The sequence below is a fragment of the Lissotriton vulgaris genome, chromosome 9, assembly GCF_964263255.1.
Source record: "Lissotriton vulgaris chromosome 9, aLisVul1.2, whole genome shotgun sequence".
NCBI lineage: Eukaryota > Metazoa > Chordata > Amphibia > Caudata > Salamandridae > Lissotriton > Lissotriton vulgaris.
Genome location: NC_141697.1, coordinates 798,175,276 through 798,197,348, shown reverse-complemented (window position 1 = coordinate 798,197,348; position 22,073 = coordinate 798,175,276).

Here is a 22,073-nt window from a genome sequence, read left to right as displayed (position 1 = left end):
TCTTTCTTATGTTTTATAAATTGCTATCTTTTCAAAGTGAACGTTTTAAATAGTAAACTAAGAAACAATTCTGTCCCGCTCTGATAACATTTCTGAACTAAGAGACATGCTCAGTGAGAGGTCTTGCATATCACTGTATTTGCAGTTGTTTATATAGCGCGAATAATCTCTTGGAGCACTTTGTTCGAGCAAAAGGGCATTCATACCAAACCTCCTGATTCAGGCGGGAGACTATCGACTTTGAGCCTAAACTCCCGCCTCCTGATTAATGACTGTAAAAATCCGACTTTGAGAATCTGCTGGTGCCAGACAAGGCAACTCAGAAAGTATGCCTAATCTGCAATTCGTTGTCAGCCTGGCATGCTAAACCTGCTAATTATTATGCGTAGCTTCAAATGTGGGGGGTGCAGTGGCTAACAAGCACGAGCTGAGGAAAGGTATTCATGAGTGCCAGTCAATGTGCTGCCTGCACCTCAGTTTGACGGGAATGCAGTGACAGGCAGTGAGTGGCCCGGTGCTTTGAAGTGTGCAGCGAGTAATCTGCTTCTCCAACCTACCAACTCCTTGCAGCACTCTAATGCACCATGGCAATCAAACACTTGTGTCCCTCTGAGCCACAGCGCTCTCTGTGATCTTGCCACAGATAGAGTGAGGGCGATAGATAGATAGATAGATAGATAGATAGATAGATAGATAGATAGATAGATAGATAGATAGATAGATAGATAGATAGATAGATAGATAGATAGATAGATAGATAGATAGAGTGAGGGCGATAGAGTGAGGGCGATAGATAGATAGATAGATAGATAGATAGATAGATAGATAGATAGATAGATAGATAGATAGATAGATAGATAGATAGATAGATAGATAGATAGATAGATAGATAGATAGAGTGAGGGCGATAGATAGAGTGAGGGGGATGGACAGATAGAGTGAGGGCGATAGATAGATAGAGTGAGGGCGATAGACGGATAGAGTGAGGGCGATAGATAGATAGATAGATAGATAGATAGATAGATAGATAGATAGATAGATAGATAGATAGAGTGAGTGTGATAGATAGATAGATAGATAGATAGATAGATAGATAGATAGATAGATAGATAGATAGATAGATAGATAGATAGATAGATAGATAGATAGATAGATAGATAGATAGATAGAGTGAGGGCGATAGATAGAGTGAGGGCGATAAATAGAGTGAGGGCGATAGATAGATAGATAGATAGATAGATAGATAGATAGATAGATAGATAGATAGATAGATAGATAGATAGATAGATAGATAGAGTGAGGGCGACAGATAGATAGACAAATAGATAGAGTGAGGGCGATAGATAGATAGAGTGAGGGCGATAGACAGATAGAGTGAGGGAGATAGATAGATGGATAGAGTGAGGGCGATAGACGGATAGAGTGAGGGCGATAGATAGATAGATAGATTGATAGATAGATAGATAGATAGATAGATAGATAGATAGATAGATAGATAGATAGATAGATAGATAGATAGATAGATAGATAAATAGATAGATAGATAGATAGATAGATAGATAGATAGATAGATAGATAGATAGATAGATAGATAGATAGATAGATAGATAGATAGATAGATAGATAGATAGATAGATAGATAGATAGATAGATAGATAGATAGATAGATAGATAGAGTGAGGGCGATAAATAGAGTGAGGGCGATAGATAGATAGAGTGAGGGCGATAGATAGATAGAGTGAGGGCACGTTACTCTCCTCACTCGGCCTCAGACTAGTACAACTCGGCTTCCGCTTCTGTTCCAACCAATGTTAAATGGCTGAGGCATGGTTGCCTGGATCCTACTAAAAGTAGCCTAAATGTGGCCCATTGTTCTACACCGAGGCAGGAAGGTCTGGGCACTTGATGTAGCCAGACCTCCTAAATTGAACAGCCTACCTCCACATCAGAACCAGTGTGCAAAGGCTCTGGGCAATTATGTTAAAATGTCAAAACAAAGTTATTAAATCAGTCCAATATTTTCTATTGTTTATTCATCTGCAAATAGGTAAATCTCTTCCTAATATGTCAATCAAGTATATCATGAAAAAACAAATATATAGAATAATGTAAACAGTGTTAAACCACGCCTCGGTGCCTTACATATCAGGAACAAAGAAAACACAAAGCAAGAAGTTGGATAACGTCTATAATGCACATTTCAACAAGCATTGAAAATGCAATTGGTCGTGCATTTGTTGATGTTAGAGCTCTTTGCATTATAAATGGCAATACCTTTTATCTATGTGTTCTGGAATGAGGAGTAAAGCAGAGTGGCATTGATTGGAGAGGAGTCAAGCAGAGTAGTGTGGAGTAAAGCAGAGTGGTGAGTGGAGTAATGCAGAGTGAAGTAAAGCAGAGTGGCGTTGAGTGGAGTGGTGTGGTGTGGAGAAAAGTGGAGTGGAGTGAAGCTGAGTGGAGTGGAGTAAAACAGAGTGGCGTGGAGTGGAGTAAAACAGAGTGGAGTAAAGCACAGTAGAGCGGAGTAAAGAAGAGAGACGTTGATTGAAGTGGAGTAAAGCACAGCGGCCTGAATGAGGCAGAATGGCGTTGAGTGGAGTAAAGCAGAGCGTAGTAAAGCAGAGTGGCATGGAGTGGTGTGAAGTAAAGCAGTATGAAGTGAGGTAAAGCGGAGTGGAGTAAAGCAGGGTGAAATGGAGTTGTGTGGATTAAAGCAGAGTAATCTTGAGTGGAGTAAAGCAGAGTGGAGTGGAGTAAAGCAGATTGGCGTTGAGTGGAGTCAAGAAGAGTGGCGTTGAGTAGAGTGGAGTGGAGTAAAACAGAATGTCATTGAGCAGAGTGAGTGGAGTAAAGCATAGTGGTGTTGAGTGAAGTGGAATAAAGCAGAGTGGCTGGAGTAAAGCAGAGCGGTGTTGAGTGGAGAAAAGCAGAGTGGCATTGAGTGGATTAAAGCAGAGTGGAGTTGTGTGGAGTAAAGCAGACTGGAGTGGAGTAAAGAAGAGTGCTGTTAAGTGGAGTAAAGCAGAGTGGCATTGAGTGGAGTACCACACCACAACACTACCCTAAACCCTAAAACACTACCCCCAGCACGACCCTCCCTGATCCCCAGTCCGGTCCCCACACTCAAACACTACCCTGCACGACACCCCAGCACTACCCTAAGCCCTAAAACATTACCCTACACTACACAAACACCATAACACTACCCTAAAACACTACCCCCAGCACGAACCTCCCCGACACCCAGTCCGGTCCCCATACTAAAACACTACCCTGCACGACCCCCCAGCACTACCCTAAACCCTAAAACACTACCCTACACAAACACCACAACACTACCCTAAACCCTAAAACACTACCCTACAAAAACAGCACAACACTACCCTAAACCCTAAAACACTACCCCCAGCATGACCCTACACGATCCCCAGTCCGGTACCCACACTCAAACACTACCCTGCCTGACCCCCCAGCACTACCCTAAACCCTAAAACACTACCCTAAACTAGACATACACCACAACACTACCCTAGACCCTAAAACACTACCCCCAGCATGACCCTCCCCGACCCCAAGTCCGGTCCCCACACTCAAACACTACCCTGCATGACCCCCCAGCACTACCCTAAAACACTACCCTACACTACACAAATACCATAACCCTACCCCAAACCCTAAAACACTACCCCCAGCATGACCCTCCCTGACCCCCAGTCCGGTCCCCACGCTCAAACACTACCCTGCGCGACACCCCAGCACTACCCTAAGCCCTAAAACATTACCCTACACTACACAAACACCATAACACTACCCTAAAACACTACCCCCAGCACGAACCTCCCCGACACCCAGTCCGGTCCCCATACTAAAACACTACCCTGCACGACCCCCCAGCACTACCTTAAACCCTAAAACACTACCCTACACAAACATCACAACACTACCCTAAACCCTAAAACACTACCCCCAGCATGACCCTCCGCGATCCCCAGTCCGGTACCCACACTCAAACACTACCCGCCCGACCCCCCAGCACTACCCTAAACCCTAAAACACTACCCTAAACTACACATACACCACAACACTACCCTAGACCCTAAAACACTACCCCCAGCATGACCCTCCCCGACCCCAAGTCCGGCCCCCACACTCAAACACTACCCTGCATGACCCCCCAGCACTACCCTAAAACACTACCCTACACTACACAGACACCATAACCCTTCGCAAAACCCTAAAACACGACCCCCAGCATGACCCTCCCTGACCCCCAGTACGGTCCCCACACTCAAACACTACCCTGCGCGACCCCCCAGCACTACCCTAAACCCTAAAACACTACCCTGCACTACACAAACACCATAACCCTACCCTAAACCCTTAAAGACTACCCCCAGCATGACCCTCCCCGACCCCCAGTCTGGTCCCCACACTCAAACACTACCCTGCGCGACACCCCAGCACTACCCTAAGCCCTAAAACATTACCCTACACTACACAAACACCATAACACTACCCTAAAACACTACCCCCAGCACGAACCTCCCCGACACCCAGTCCGGTCCCCATACTAAAACACTACCCTGCACGACCCCCCAGCACTACCCTAAACCCTAAAACACTACCCTACACAAACACCACAACACTACCCTAAACCCTAAAACACTACCCTACAAAAACAGCACAACACTACCCTAAACCCTAAAACACTACCCCCAGCACGACCCTCCAAGATCCCCAGTCCGGTACCCACACTCAAACACTAGCCTGCCTGACCCCCCAGCACTACCCTAAACCCTAAAACACTACCCTAAACTACACATACACCACAACACTACCCTAGACCCTAAAACACTACCCCCAGCATGACCCTCCCCGACCCCAAGTCCGGTCCCCACACTCAAACACTACCCTGCATGACCCCCCAGCACTACCCTAAAACACTACCCTACACTACACAAACACCATAACCCTACCCCAAACCCTAAAACACTACCCCCAGCATGACCCTCCCCGACCCCCAGTACGGTCCCCACACTCAAACACTACCCTGCGCAACACCCCAGCACTACCCTAAGCCCTAAAACATTACCCTACACTACACAAACACCATAACACTACCCTAAAACACTACCCCCAGCACGAACCTCCCCGACACCCAGTCCGGTCCCCATACTAAAACACTACCCTGCACAACCCCCCAGCACTACCCTAAACCCTAAAACACTACCCTACACAAACACCACAACAGTACCCTAAACCCTAAAACACTACCCTATGCAAACACCACAACACTACCCTAAACCCTAAAACACTACCCCCAGCACGACCCTCCGCGATCCCCAGTCCGGTACCCACACTCAAACACTACCCTGTCCGACCCCCCAGCACTACCCTAAACCCTAAAACACTACCCTAAACTACACAAACACCACAACACTACCCTAAAACACTACCCCAGCACTACCCTCCCCCGACCCCCAGTCCGGTCCCCACACTTAAACACTAAACTGCATGACCCCCAGCACTACCCTAAAACACTACCCTACACTACACAAACACCATAACGCTACCCTAAACCCTAAAACACTACCCCCAGCATGACCCTCCCCGACCCCCAGTCCGGTCCCCACACTCAAACACTACCCTGCGCGACCCCCCAGCACTACCCTAAACCCTAAAAAACTACCCTACACTACACAAACACCATAACCCTACCCTAAACCCTAAAACACTACCCCCAGCATGACCCTCCCTGACCCCCAGTCTGGTCCCCACATTCAAACACTACCCTGCGCGACCCCCCAGCACTACCCTAAGCCCTAAAACATTACCCTACACTACACAAACACCATAACACTACCCTTAAACACTACTCCCAGCACGAACCTCCCAGACACCCAGTCCGGTCCCCATACTAAAACACTACCCTGCACGACCCCCCAGCACTACCCTAAACCCTAAAACACGACCCCCAGTACGACCCTTCACTGACCCCCAGTCCGGTCCCCACACTCAAACACTACCCTGCACGACCCCCCAGCACTACCCTAAAATATTACCCTACACTACACAAACACCACAACACTACCCTAAACCCTAAAACACTACCCACAGCACGACCCTCCCCAGACCTCCAGTCCGGTCCCCACACTCAAACACTACCCTGCACGACTCCCGAGCACTACCCTAAAACCTAAAACACTACCCTACACTACACAAACACCACAACACTGCCCTAAACCCTGAAACACTACCCCCAGCACGCCCTTCCCCCAACCCCCAGTCCAGTCCCTACACTCAATCACTGCCCTGCACGACCCCCCAGCACTACCCTAAACCCTAAAACACTACCCTACAATACACAAACACCACAACACTACGCTAAACCCTAAAACACTACCCTATACTACACAAACACCACAATAGTATAATAAATAGATAATACAATGAGTATAATAAATAAGTATAATAAATAAGGCACCAATCTACCATTCAGCTTGAATAGAATGTAAATAGTAGTCTGGGTAAAGTCCAATAGTATTCAAATTGTTTGTATTCACTAAAATGTTCTGCATTGTAAATGAAGACTATGCGATTACAAATAAGTATGTGCTTAGTATTTTGTTAGTATTCAAGAAATACCACTCACAAATCAGTAGTCTTCATGCACTAGCCTTCCCAAAAAGAATACTACTGAATACTAAAATTGGCATAAAATAGTCTTCGAATGCTATAAAAAGACAGGTAAACCACTAAATGTAGTATTCCACTTCGGTAAGGGTGGTACCCAATTCCGCTGTCCGACATATTTTCGGAAATAGCTTCGTGATCGATCAAAGGTCAAATAATGAAGAGGTTGTTTTACCCCCCCCCCCCTTACACTTACGGATCATTACTCCTGTAGGTCCCTATGTGTATCTGTAAATAGGCTGTGAAGGGTGCTTCAGCACACTTATATGTTCCCATGCCCTTCTATATATCCTCCTCTTGTTGTGTTTTTACTCCTCCATGTTCAAGTGAACATTTCTAAGTAATCTGCCTAGGCTTCTGCACTTGACTATGTTTCTACGCATTTATAGTTATATATATGTATATCATAACGTTATATACAGTTCCTGCACTAATGCACATGTATAAACTCCTCCTCAGTGTAGTTTACGTTCCTGTCTAGCTGTGCATATTGTTTCTTTGGTTACCCCTTACCCTCTCTACACGTGCATATTTGTTTTTCAGAGTGGTCCTGTGTTTCAGCAGCTCACTGTGCAGCACACACAAAAGCATATTTCATAAAACACTTTGATTAAGCTTCAAACGAATGCAGATTTTTTTCCTGAAAGCTGACAACCCTGGAACCCTTGAAATAGTCTATGGCCCCATACCATTAGTTGAATCCTAGAGTAACGAAGAACAAGGGTAAAAATATACCAAAAAGGGGCGGTCTCAGATCAGGTAAAAAGTGTCCTGAGGCCTCCACAGAGGATAAAAATGGTGATGACAATGGGAATAGTGGGGGAGGTGGAATCCATCTAGACGAAGATCAATTCAAAAAGCTACTGAATGCCATAGATAACAAAATTAAAACACTAACTAAACCACTTTTAAGTAAAATTGATTCGCTCACAGCAGAGGTCACTAGATTGGGATCCCTTCTGAAAAAAACTATAACAGATACACCTAGGCCTGCTCAAACAAATTTGACAATGGTAGTCCCTACAAATGCTAAAACTATAATCTGCCCAGATAGTGCAGCTAGCACCTCGCAAAACACAAAGTACCAACCTGGTCAAGAGGGAGAAGGGATGGGAACTACAAATCCAGTTTTGAGGGTGGAGGATTCAGCAGGACCTGCTACCAGAAATACTAACGAGCCAGAAAACTTGGATAGGGGTCCTGTAGAACTAATAGTAGAAGCTTCCCCACTAATTCTGGTTCTAGCAAACGTCCCTCAATTAGATTCAGGACAAGAGGAGAATATCCCTTCATTGATAAATAAATCACTCCATTGGTTATCCAAGAATATGGCTTTTAAACCAGGAGGCAGGGATCAGCTGGCACAGGAAGTAGTAAAAGCTAGAAGGGTTGAATGGATAGGAGGAGGCATTAAAAAGTTCAGGGGGGACTGCGTGGTGTTGCACCTCACAGATCCTGAAGTCCTACCAAATATACTAGCTAATATATACCCCCCCCAGCGAAGATCTACAGATATAGTGCCATTAACGTTGGATTTCTTTTACACTAAAAAGGGAAATGCTACAAATCCAACGTTGTTAAAAACCAAATGGAACCCCGTTATAAGAAAAGCCAAGTACCCGCCAAACAAAAGTAACTGGGGAATTACGTTAGAAAATAGGTTTACTGCCATATCAGGATTAAGCCAATGTGATTGACTGGATATCCAGAGGAGTGCAGGGCAACCAAAGGTTATAGAAGTTCAGCAAGGGAACCTTAATCCTACTATGACAGAAGAAACAGTTTGTAGGATACCCGACCCTAGAGGCTGTACCACTAAACCAGCAGAGAACAGCTTACCAGCTGTCCAATCAGGTATTAAAATGATTGAGGTAAGGTCCCTATCTGGTGAGCCTTCCCCTAACCTGACTACTCCCTTAAATAAGAGGAGTATGGAAAGAGGAAGTCCCATCAAGATTATCTCCTGGAATATTGCAGGTATCCAACATAAAACTGAGACCCCGGAATGGTGTGACTTTATAGATTCTTACGACATTGTACTGTTACAAGAGACATGGTCAGTGTCACCAATATTTCGCTTGGGATTCTTAAACTTTTATGTGCCCGCGAAGAAGAATCCAAAGGGACGCCCTTCGGGGGGTTTAATTATCTGGATACGGCAAACTCTGCAATGTACCACTAAGCTGAACCTTATTTCTAACAGTGATCTACTCTCCATCTTGCTTACCTGTAACGATGGTTGCAAGCTGGCAATATACAACATCTATGCTAGGGGGACTCTAGGGGGTATACCCTCAGATATAGTAGTGGATCTAGACGCGGACCTAGAGAAGTTATCTACACAGTATAACGTTTTAGTAGGAGGAGACCTAAACACAACATTTGAACCTCTAGGTTGTGAGGACAATGATTTGTCCCACGAAGAAGATACCAAATGGGGAATTCCCCAGTTAGACATCCCAGTGGTTAAAAAATGGTCACAAGTAGCTATTCAGGTGAAAAGTTTATGCCTAGCCAGAGGATTGAGGGCAGTAAATGGCCGTACTCCATCTGACGCTCAGGGTAGGCATACCTTTGATAACCTAAGATCAAGTAGTAGAATTGATTACATTCTGATAGATGTCAGAGTCTGGAACAAAGTGATCGATATGCAGGTCATATCCAGGTTGGAGAGCGATCACAACCCACTGTCCTTAATATTTAATCTAGAACAAACCATTATGACATGAAACTTAGCTAGGAACCTTATGACCTCAGACGTTGTTTTATCAAACAACGTTCGTCATGTCAGATGGGCAACCTTAGTAGCCAATGCAGAGGATAGACAGGCCCTTGAGGGACTAGTTATTGATGAAGTTGCTAGACTGCAGGTTTTAATGAACGATGGAAATTTTAAAATGTTAATCGAAGAGTCACAGCCAAAGTTCTTTGCCAACCTCCAGAAGTTATTCTTGAAAGCTGGCAGGAAGAAGAAGGGTAACGGACCACCTATAAAAAAGGGTTGGTACGACCAATCATGTAGAATAGCAAGGCATAACCTTAGTATTGCTCTTAGATTTAAAATGGGAGTTTTGCAAGCCAGGGACGAATACAGAAAAACCCAGGCAAAGGCAAAAAAGCAATGGGATGAGAATCTCTGGTTAGAACTGAAGAAGGCATGTGCTGACAAACATCAGAAAGAGTTTTGGGCCATACTAAAATGGGGTTCAGGGGGTGTAGCGGAATGTCCAAAAAACCATGTCCCGAAGGAGTCCTGGGTTGACTTCTTCAAACCCCAATACGCTGACACTATAGGTCCACAGGTAGTTCCCTCTTCAGATAGGGTTTTCTTTACCAAAGGACCATTTACCCTTAAAGATGCACATGAGGCAATGGATGGAGTGACCAGAGGCAGGGCACCAGGTATTGATGGTATACCGGCTGACGTTTTTTTATTAGACAGAGATAGCTGGTGTAAATATTTTGTATGGCTTGGGAATGCTATTGCGCAGGGGGCAAATATTCCCGCAACGTGGAAAGGTGCAGAAATAATTCCAGTTTATAAAAAAGGAGATAAGGCTTTAGCAAGCAACTACAGGCCAATCAGCCTTATCGACTGTGCTCAAAAACTGATGGGAAGGCTGGTTCAAAACAAGTTGCAAGCCTGGATAGTTGACAAGGACATTCTTTCGCCTTATCAAGCTGGATTTCGCCCTTTAACCAGCTCTGTTGACCAAGTGTTTCATTTTTTAACTTTATATTGGAAGAACGTCACCCTGCTAAATGGCCCCCTTTTTGCTGTTTTTGTTGATCTAAAAGCCGCATTTGACCTAGTTCCCCGTCAAAAACTTTGGGATGTTTTAAGGGATTTAGGAATAAGCCCGGAATTACTGACTTTGCTTGTAAGACTCCACGAGAACAACTATGCCCGGATTAGGTGGGGTACACAGGGGGAGGTCACGGAAGCCTTTCCTGTCGAGAGAGGAGTAAGACAGGGCTGTGTCCTGGCCCCCACGTTATTCTCCCTTTACATAAACGGCATCGTGGATTTCTTGAAGCAAACTCCGACGGATGCTCCTTTATTAGACGGAAAGCGAGTTCCAGTACTTATGTTTGCGGACGACACTCTGCTGGTCTCGCGGACCCCCAGCGGTCTGCAAAAGACATTAAACGCTTTTGGAGAATTCTGCCGGATCCGAGGCCTAGAAATAAATACATCAAAGACAAAATTTATGAACCTGAATCCCTCCAAGAAATACAAGGGGAAAATGGTCCATAATGGGGCTATTCTAGAAGAAGTGGACGCTTTTACCTACTTAGGCATTTCTTTGAATGCTAGCATGAATTGGAGATCTCACATGGACTTTGTACTGCTAAAATATAATCAGTTGACAGGGGCAATAGCTAAGAAGTACAATACTTCATTTACAAAACCAATACAGCCAACATTGGAGATCTACGGCATGAAAGTGCTGGGTGCATGCCTCTATGGGTCAGAACTTTGGGGCTTCACCAATTTGAACTCTTTATCAGTGGCAGAAAACAAATTCCTGCGAGGCTTAATCGGGGTTCCACAGAGCACTCCCTCTACTCCTCTCCTTTATGACCTGGGGAGGAAAAAGATTGGGGATATGATTAGACTCCGTCCCCTCCTATACTGGAGGCGTATAAAAACTACCCCGGAATTGAGCCACTATGCTGCTGCCTTATTGGATGTTGACAACTCTGATACCTTTCACAAAGTAGTTTGGTTAAAAGAGGTGAGGAAACTACTTCAAAAATTGCACCTTGAACACTTGTGGTCCGCAACTGACCCAGATGATTTCCCATCCAAGAACACATTAAAAAACTTATATTGGGAAATGACAAATAACGCCGTATTGGTCTCCAGTCAACCTCCTGCACTGACATCCCAGTTTTTAGAGATAAAAACTCTCCCCATGTTTGAACAGTACTGGGACTTGATCTCCAAGCCTCTAGATAGGAAATTGTTCTTCCAGTTCAGAGTCGGCACCCTGCCCCTAAATGCTTTTACTATCAAATGGTCCACTGATAATGCTAGCACATGCTCTTACTGTAAATCCCATGTAGAAGACATCTTGCACTTTTTATTCGTATGTCCATTATATGCTGTCCCAAGGATAAGGTGGCTGAAACCGGTATGTAAAAATCTGGGCACAAGGAGATGTGTGGAGGCTTTCAGAATTCTGAAATCGAATTGTGCCCCTCAACTTGTAATTGCAGTGGCCAAATTCCTGGGATGGGCTTGGATAATACGCACGCGCACTTTAAAACCCCCATGAACTACATGAACTTCCCTTGGACTGTGACGATATCTTTTATTGTGTAAATTTAAAAAAAAAATTTATTCGCCAACTATGCATTAATGCATGCTATTTAATATGTTTTTTATTATTAGATTAGTATTTATACTGTTTAGATAGGGATGGAAGCTTTTATGACAATGTTGTCGAATAAAGTATTTAAACTTGAACTTGAAACTTGAATGTCAAACATTCTTGAAGACATCATGATCAACACTTTCTTAATCCCCCACCTAGTTTACAAGTGTTGCCCACAGTGTTGGAGCCTTGAAGAAGGGGCCATTTTGACCTCCACCAAACACAAAAACCTCAAACATGTGCAGAACTATGCACCGTGGCCTGAATTAAACAGTTCTTCAAAGCTGTCACCTTGGATCCCACATTTGTGATTAGTGCCCCATCCTAGAAGATTCTGTCCCCAGATTATTCAAGAAAGCTGTTATCACAATCCTGCTAAAGTCTCCAAAGGCATACCCAACAATCTTTGCTAATTACCAAAACATCTGTATCCTGTATTTTACCTGCACATTCCTGGATAAGAATTTTAAAGTCAGCTACAAAACTTGGAACAAAACGAAATTCTACATGATGACCAGTAAAGGTTTAATCTACACACTGGTGCAAAATCAGAAAGGATAACCGTACATCAATGGGCAAAGCTCGATAATAAATTGTGACACTTGTCTACCTCTCAACACGATCAAATCCAATTGATACCACCATAGGGGAACAGCGTTTACAACGCAACTTTTACCACACAGTACCCATACCATGCAAGTTTTACAACGCAAGTCGTTACAACGACTTGCGCTGGGGGGCGCTGTAGGATAGGGAATAGTTTAATTTACTATCCAAAACCTTCCCTACTATCCACGGGGACTGGAGTTGGAATAGTAAATTAAACTATTCACTATCCAGCGCCCCCCAACGCAAGTCGTTGTAACGACTTGCGTTGTAAAACCTGCGTGGTAAAGGCATGCGTTGTAAAAGCATGTGTAGTAACGACATACATCCCCACCATAGTATAAAACAGGCTCCAGGACTCCGCAGGGAATACATAGACAGCACTAAATTTGGATTTGGCCCTTCCTCCAAGATCTTAGCCAACAAGTAGAAATTGGATCCATTGCACTGTCTGATTTGAAACTATCCTGAGCACTGCCACAAGATGCATCACTCTCTCAGTTTCTACCAAGCTTACATAAGCTACCCTTTCCATTAGACGTAGGTCAACAAGGCGTATACATTCAAACTTCAACAACTTCCGGATGTGCATCTGTTTCGACAGTCCATAAAGGCTAGAATAAAATCACAAGCTGCCTTGTTTTGCTAGGAAATTTAGAGTATTTCGCAAAAGGGCCTAGAAATCCATACCCTTCAAAAAACCACAGCATGAGTAGACACCGCCTACCACTATAAAGGAAAACAAGCATTAGAAATGCAATAGGTCTCGCATTAGAAAAGTGTGAGTTATTGGTCTTGTAAATGTAATAACTTTTTTATTTTTGTTTATGTTTTTATAATTTCTAATGCATTAATTTTGTTATTATAAATGGGAATTTTTTTAGAAATTGCAAATGTGACACCTATAGCATTATTAAATATATATGTTTAGTATTTACCTAACGTACATGTTTTGATATGACAAATTGTAATGGGTTTTATTTTTTATAAATAATTAATAATTACATAATAATTCCACTAATGTATAATGGCACTAGCTTAATTTTTTTTGTGATAATGTGTAGCGTATTATAATATTTGTAAAAATGAAGATTAAAAGTGTAATAAAAAAAATTTTGTTTCTACTTTTTGTAATAAAGCTTTAAACATTGATATATTTTATTTTTGCTGAGAACTGGGACTTAAAGAAGGACGTGCTGGAATAGATTTTCAGATTATGATGGGTGAAGAGAGGTAAGCATGTAATTATAGAAGGTGTTAGAGTGAGTGAGTGTCATCACATGCCCACACTTTGCCACGTACTTCACCAAATACACAAGTCACAGTCATGAGCCACATACTCTATCATATTCAAATAAACGCACACTTTAAAATGCCCATGTGACCAAGATGTACATCTTTACATGCACAAGTCACGGCAGAACATAGCATAACACACACAAAATACTGCCACAGATGTCATTTCGAACATGTCACACTGCCATGTAACAACTACATGCACAAGTTACCACAATAACAATATCACATGCACACATCACACCATAAGGAAAAAAAATATGTTGCACTGCTGTAACCCAGGCAAAGTAAGCTGTGGCATTTTATGGGTTCTTAAGAGGGAAAGGGGACGAGATAGTGGGAGGGAGAGAGAGGAAGAGTGAAGTGGGTGGGTGGGGAGACAGTATAGTGGAAGGTAGACGGGAAAGAGAGGTAAGACTAACAAGAGAGAACAAGGGAGAGTGAGGGTGAAAGAGGAAGTGGAGGAGCAAGAACGAGCGGCCGAAACTAATTGAAAACGTGCTGGGAGGAGAGATGGGGGGGGTCTGGAGGCCTCGGAGCACGAGTGTGCGGGCTGGGGGAGGGGGAGCACAGGGAGAGGGGAGGAAACATGCTGTGGGAGCATAATCTTTACCGTGGTCGGTTGTTTAACAAGAATAAAGAAAGAAGGAAAAAACAATGACTCGTCTTTTACCAAGAGCCGGGCAGCCTTACCACGCAGCTCCAGGGTTTGTTCGCCCTAACCAAAAACACACGAGAGCAGGAGCTTCAGATTAGACACAGAGATGGGAGCGCTAGCTAAGCTGCTGGCTCTACTCAACGGAGTGCGTGGAGAGCTGTGACGTGTCTGCAAGTTATAGAAACCGGCCGCGCAATTTGTTTCTTTCCATTGACTTCAAAAGTCTCATTTGTTCGACGGAGATGTTATTTTTGGACGTCTGGGGGTGATAGGAAACAAGCAGCGCTTTAGCTAAGTAACTCCTCGCTGAGTAACATCTGATTGGAACATTGACCAAACAACCTGGGCCTATGATTTCTTTTTTCGAAAAATACACAAAATAAAAAATGTTTACATGCCTGCAAGTAGTTTGCTGAGGAGTGGGTCGGAGGGGGCAACGCAACATGGGAATGGAGCATAGGGGAAAAGCATCACACACACACACACACGAGAGAACAAGGGAGTGCGAGCAAACCAGCAAGAGTCAGAGCAATCTTAAAAGATCAAGAGAGTAAAGAAGTACACACACGAGAGAACAAGGGAGTGCGAGCAATCCAGCAAGAGTCACAGCAATCTTAAAACAAGCATTGGCAATATGAAATAATAAAAACAAGTACGGGAAATGCACAACGAGAGACAGAGTTAAAAACGCAGAGGCACCGAGAGAGAGTTGGAGGTGCGAGACAGAGAATTGTGTGGAGAGAGACAATGAGAGACAGAGTTACAAAGGGAGAGGCTTCGAGAGACAGAGTTGGGAGGAGCGAGAGACGGGTGAGATGAGAGAGCTGGCGAGGGGAAAACAGAGCATGGAGGCAGGGGAGACAGATCAAGAGAGTAAAGAAGTACCGACAAAAGAGTTAGAAAAACATTGGCAATATGAAATAATAAAAACAAGTACGGGAAATGCACAACGAGAGACAGAGTTAAAAACGCAGAGGCACCGAGTGACAGTTGGAGGCACGAGACAGAGAGTTGTGTGGAGAGAGACAATGAGAGACAGAGTTATAAAGGGAGTGGTTTCGAGAGACAGAGTTGGGAGGAGTGAGAGACGGGTGAGATGAGAGAGCTGGCGAGGGGAAAACAGAGCATGGAGGCAGGGGATAAAGATCAAGAGAGTAAAGAAGTACCGACAAAAGAGTTAGAAAAACTGAATTGAAGGGGCAGCGTGGGACTAAAGAGAGAGGCGGAAAGAGGAGACTGGGGAAGCCTTAGAGAGAATCAGACAACAGTAGTTAAAACGAGACACGGCCTTGCGGCTGTGAAAGTGAAAGTACGGACAGCCGGCCGTGAATAATTAGGGGAGGAGAAATGCCTGAGGCAGAGCGCACGCTGGGGGAAGCTGAGGGAGGGAAGCAGATGGCTTTGATGTGCACGCGCTTTTCACGGGCACTGCATGAAATCGCCAGTTTGGTTAAGCTCTGGATAAGCCCCTATATTTCTCGCCAGCAATGCGCAAGCGCATTAGCAGGCAAAACCTAAAAATGTAGTGGCTCTGTTTGACAACATGTCTTTTTTCAGAGGGTTATCCCAAAGCAGGGACCCACAACTGGACACCAAGGATTTGTTTGTGGGGAGCACCCCTCAGATAATTAGCGTATGCTCTCCCCCGACAGGATACAACAGTCTTTCTGCCCCTTTCCGGGGAGGGTAATGGGGTGATGTAGCCCTAGTTGCCCCTTAAGGGGGCAAAAAGTCCACTAGGCACTGGAGAAGATATATTTTCGTAAAACAATGTGGTGGGGCCAGCAGACCATGACATTGGGCCATGCCCTACTCCACCCAAAGGGCACATCCGTCTTTCTGCCCTCCATGGGATGGCCAAAAATCCACTGTACACAAGTCAAGGTAAAATACAGAAAAATGGGCTTAGGGTGGCCCATTTTGGCATAGGGCCGTGCCCACAAAGTCTTTCTGCTACTCATGAGGGGAAAGGGGCAGACGATTGGGAGTGTTTATCCCCAGTGTGCCCGTGTGGTGAGCAGCAAAAAGCTCACTAGACACCTGGGTAAGTAAATTAAGCCAGTAGGCCTCATCACGACCCCATCAATGAGCACAACAGTCCATACGCTCCTAGGTGTGCAGAAAATCCACTAAACACCAGGGAAAATGGTTATAAAAGCGGTAGGGCAGGTAGCCAACCCAGGCATTGGGCCATGCCCTCACCCAGAACAACTACAGCAGTATTTCTGTACCCTATGGGGAGCAGACATTGGGGCTAAACCCCATTCTGCCTTCCCAAAGTGACAATAAGTAATGTATTATTTGCATAGTTATTTAAAACCAGTGCAATGCAAACAAAGCTTAAAAGAAAGAAATAAAATACATTAAAAAAACGCAGTTGAAAGATACATGCGACACACAATTGTGTAGCAGTTAAAATTACAAAGAGCAGAATATTGTGTTAGCAACAGCAGTTAAAATTGTGTAGAACCCTTTTCTTTTTTTTTTAGAAAAAGAGACGTAGGTCGGTCAGTGAACAAACCTGTACATGAGCAGAATATTGCACTATACTCTTGTAGACCAAGGGTAATGATTTTTTAGGTTTCTGACTCTTCCTTGTGTTATAGTCCTAGGAAACGGCAAAGTGTGGTCTGTCCATAAAAGAGAGGGGGTTTCATGTCAATGTGTCTGTGGGAGGGGCAAGAGTGAATAGCCATTGATCATCATCCAGGCATGACTTCGGCCGGAGAATGTGGCCTTGTCTTCTACCAGTGAGAGGCTTTTGAATGATTTCCAGAGTCATTTATTAAAGGCTGCATTACTGGTGGGATGTCCCAGAGCTGAGACAACCTGGTACTTGTATGGGATTCCTAAAGGAAACATTTGGTTGGCGATGTGTTTCTGTGCTTCAGCTCTTGCCAGAGGAGGTGGTTCAAGGTGTTAGGAGCAGCGTTTCTGATCTTGCGCCAGCAGACAATAAAAGCTCCTTGCCTTGCCGAGGACTGTTGTGGTAGGTCGAACTCCCGCCGGATCTGTGATGCCGAGTAGTAGTTTGGAATGTTAAACATGATTCTGTAAGCCTTGACTGGAATACTGCCCAGAGTTTTGGAATCTCTGCCTCTCAAGACTTTGCTTCCGTAAATGATTGTTGGAAATATTTTAGATTGAGCTACCCGAAAGAGAGGTAGTAGTGTCGGGCCTTTCAGTTTTGATTTAAGTTTCTCAGCATCACTGGAAAAAACAGCCCTTTCCTCATGATTGCTTCTCTCTGTGTGCTGAATTGGCCCCGATTGTCAATAATTATGTCTATCATCTGTAATTTGCTACAGTCTGAATTAGTGTGTTCCCCAGATTCCAAGCTGGGTTTTTCTTCCTGTCTCAGTTGATGGTCATTGTTTTTGTCTTCTCGAGATTTACTTCCTGGAAGTTCTTGGCTTTGTATGTCTGCATTACTTTGAGAAGGTGTTGCAGGCCCACCTGTGTGGTGCTGATCAGGACCCCGTCTTCTGCATACAAAATGCTGAATAGTGCCATGCCCCCCAGTCTGATGGCATGTTAATTACAGGAGATGAGTGTCTGCATCAGGTCTGCCATGTAGAGATTGAATAGCATGGGGGCGAGCTCACCCCCCTGTTTAAGCCCTTTTGTGGTTGGAATTCACCTAGCGAGGTGTGTGCTCTCCCCCAACTTCACATGCACCTAGGTGTCTGTATGGTGTAGGATTAGCATGTCCAGCAGTGAATGTGAGATGTTCCAGTAGGCCAGTTTCCTTCAAAGCCTAGTCAGGTCTATGTTGTTGATTGCCGTCCTAAAAGCTTTGAAGCAAAGATGGAGAGGCTTTTCGAGGACCTTTTCTATGAGCATTGCCATGGCCAAGATGTTGGTTGTTGTGCCTGTAGATTTAGATAATCTTCCAGTTTGGTTGAGTGGAATGATTGCATTCACTGATGCCTAGGCTTGGAGTTCATCTAGCAGAGTGCACTGCAAAGTATTTTGTCTCATTGTCGATCAGGGAGACCACGCAGTAGTTTTTTTTTTAGGAATTGCCTCTGTTTTGTGTGTTGAAGAGATGTCTGAGCCTTTCCACGAGGCTGGGAGTTTCCCCAGTGATCTAATTTCACAGAAGAGAGGGTCCAGGGTCTCTGCCCAATCTTCTGCGTCTTGTTTGAAGAGGGCCTACAGGACACTGTTGGGTCCCGGGGCTCCTTATCTCCTTCCTTTGATGATTTGGCACTTGATCAAACTGCTAATTGTCAGTTGATGCAGAGTACCTCTGCTTTATTTTATTTTTTTTAAGTTTTGTATAGCGGTAGCTAGACCCTTAGGTATCAGAGCGCTTCAAATACATATTGTGCAAAGCCGAAGGGCCTTACATTACCTAGAAGGCTGACAGTAAGTAAGCAAACCACGGATAAAAAATACAGTATGAACAATAAATAACTGCAACGGAGGGAGAGAGAAAAAAAAGAAAAACAAGGTGATTAGCATAGTCCGTTCGCCAACAATCCTTGTCGCCATGCTTGCGGGCTGACTCGTAGATTGGCGATTGAAGTGAGACCTCAAAGTCTGCTCAGGTCTCTTCAGAGATGTGGGATGCCATGCTCCCATGTGATGGGCACAATATTTTGTTTACTATGCTCCAGAAGTGGGTACTGTTTTTAGATTTTATGTTGGAGAATACTTTTGCCCTGATCTTGTCTTCTAGAGTTCAGTTGACATTATATTTAAATTGTTTGAGCGAGCTTCTTTGTTGGCGGAGTAATGTGGTTGGAGGTAGGAATCCCCAGGATTGTGTCACAGTGATCTCAGCATGCTGTTTATGGCCCTTTTGAGTTGCTTCAGTTGTTTTATACGCTGGGCGATGAGAATCCAGCCTGCTTCCCTCGTAGTTTGTTGAGCTCTTGTTTTGGCTGACGTAGAAAAAGAGTTTGCTAGGTTGGCAGTGAAGGTTTCCCAACTGTTGGTGAAGCTGTTTGTAGTTGTTTCTTGTACTTGTAGTAGATCCTTTGCTGATTAAAGCACATCCTCTGTGATTGCAGGTGCAGTTTTAATTCTCTTTAAGTTGATCGTATAGGTGCAGTATGGTACTTCTGCCGAGTGTTTCAATGCGGGCGCAACTGCTAGGAGAAGCCTCTCCTGTGGCCGAGGATCACTGTCCCCTTTTTCTCGGAGACAGAATGTGAGGACACAATGAACAGTGAGAGGGAGACAAGCGTGTAGTCTAAATGAGCAGGTGAATGCAGAGTAAGGTGAAGCCACTAGCGGGGAGTCTTCACAGAATCTTATGTTGAGCGCCCTAAAGTTGATGTGCTCCAAATCATCCAGTACGCATCCGGCTGTGTTGCTTGCTCTGCCGTGCAGGTTTTTGCTCTATTCCGAGATGGTCCAATGAGAGGACTGACCCATCTCTTCGTCATCCATTGAGGAGCGTATGAGGTGTAAATTCAGATCCCCTAAAAGAATTAGGTTGAGAGTGTACAGCTATTTTATATGCATCAGGAGCTGGTCTACGAGATGTTCTGAGCATTTCGGGTGGATGTTGAAAATTATTACCTCCTCATTTCCATCGAAAATTAGGCTGATCTTGACTGTGATGATGCTCGTTGAAGTAGAGTGGACTTCCTCTGCCGCGGTTGTGCAGGTTGATGATACATAAGTTGACAGCCCACCTGATAGGTGACCATATTGAGACTGCTTGACTGCTGGTGAAGAAAAACACAGGAAGCCCTGTAGTTGGGGTGGTTCAGCCAGCCAGGATTCCTGAAGCAGAACTATATCAAAGCATTTAATGTAGAGTATGAACTCTAGATCCATAACTTTACTTGCCAGCCCACTAATGTTCCATGAGCACAAACGGAGGGTGGGTTTGTTCTGCATGAGTGGTGTACTCCGGTGCAGATTTTTTCTTAGGCTGCCAGTGTGGCCACTGATGGTTCTGGATATTCACCTGAGATCAGAGTGCATATTTAGTTGCTGTGGTGGAATCTGATGTCGACTATGCCTGTCGTTGGGCGCCCAACTCCTTGTAGGTGACTGTCCCTGGGTTCCCCTGAGTACCGATCAGGAGGTTTTTGTTGCGCAGATAGTTGCTTTGCCTTCGTTGGGGAGTAGGGGAGAGGGGTAGCCTGTGTTGGTGTGGAGTGTAATGTTTATGCCCAATGCCTTGAATGTTTGTTGTTCAGCTAGTACTTTTTGGACAATTGATAGTGATCTCCTAGTGGCCTTGATGACTTCATGTGCCAAGTTAGCTTCTGGCCTAATGAACTCTATCGCAAGCAAGTCGGTTGACCTTATGTCAGCTAAGGTTGGAATGGTGAAAACAGCAGTAGGATATTGTTTTTGTTCAGGACATCACAGTTGCCTCTTGACTTGTACTCAGGTTTGAAAAGTAGGAAACAAGAGTCCAGGTGTGGGTTAGAAAAGGGATGTGTTATGTGGCCCTGCCCCTAGGGTACTGGTTGGCTGATCCGGTCCCTGTTTGTGGATTTTTCTCCCCTTCACTTTGATTGCTTTGACCTGCTGGCAGAGTAGTTGGCTTGTGGGGTCCAGACATCTGCTAGCTCTTGATGGGATGAACCTTCTGTGCCGGAGTACGTGGTTGGTGAGCCCCATGTGCTCCCGGGTAGTGCTTTAGGGCCTGAACTCAAGCCAGGGATGTCCACTGTTGAGGTAGGAAGGCTGGTGGGCTTTGTGCTGGTGTCGGCTCTCTACTGGGCCTGCCACTAGTGCATTTCCTCTTGCTTCTGCTGGGTTCCTTGCAGGGCTCCCCTCCTGAGCTTGCTCATTTGTGGGGTGGGGGCAGGGCTGTTGTCATGCTGTGAGGCCTGTGTGAGCTGGCTGTATTCCCTGATGAGTGATTTAGGAGACTCCTGTACATGTGTGAGGTGGACCTTTTCTTTTCGGGTGATGATGTTTCCAATACTTCCCGCATGTCTGCCCTCCTGAGGTTTTGGTGTGGGGGGGAGACATTATTCTTGGGTCGGTTGACTGGGAGCTCTTGTGCTTTCCAGCGATTGGGGGGCTGGACTGGAGGGTGTGTCCACCGAATGGGTTAGTGGTTGAGTCATGGCTGTTCTTTCGTTCCGACCCTTCCTCATTATGCCTCCGTCTTCGTGTTTTTTTTTTTTAGTTAGGACAACTTCAGGCAGTGGGGGTACTATGGTAGGGATTCCTTGAGGATCTGCAATAGGAAGGCGGGTGGCTCCCAGGGCAGGATGCCAGTGTTTGGTGTTTGAGTGTTTGTGAGAGCAGATGGCTCCAGGCATGGCTCCCTGTGTGCTCTAATGACAGGAGTACCCTCACCTGTGGTAGATCCTTTCTTGAGTTCATTTAGGACATTGTTGAGCATGGAGGGAAGAGTAGATAGTTTGTCCACAATCAGTCTGAAGCGGCACATAAATTTTGCCTCAGACTGTGGCCATTTTATTAGTGAATTGAATTCCCCCAGCTTCTCATCGATG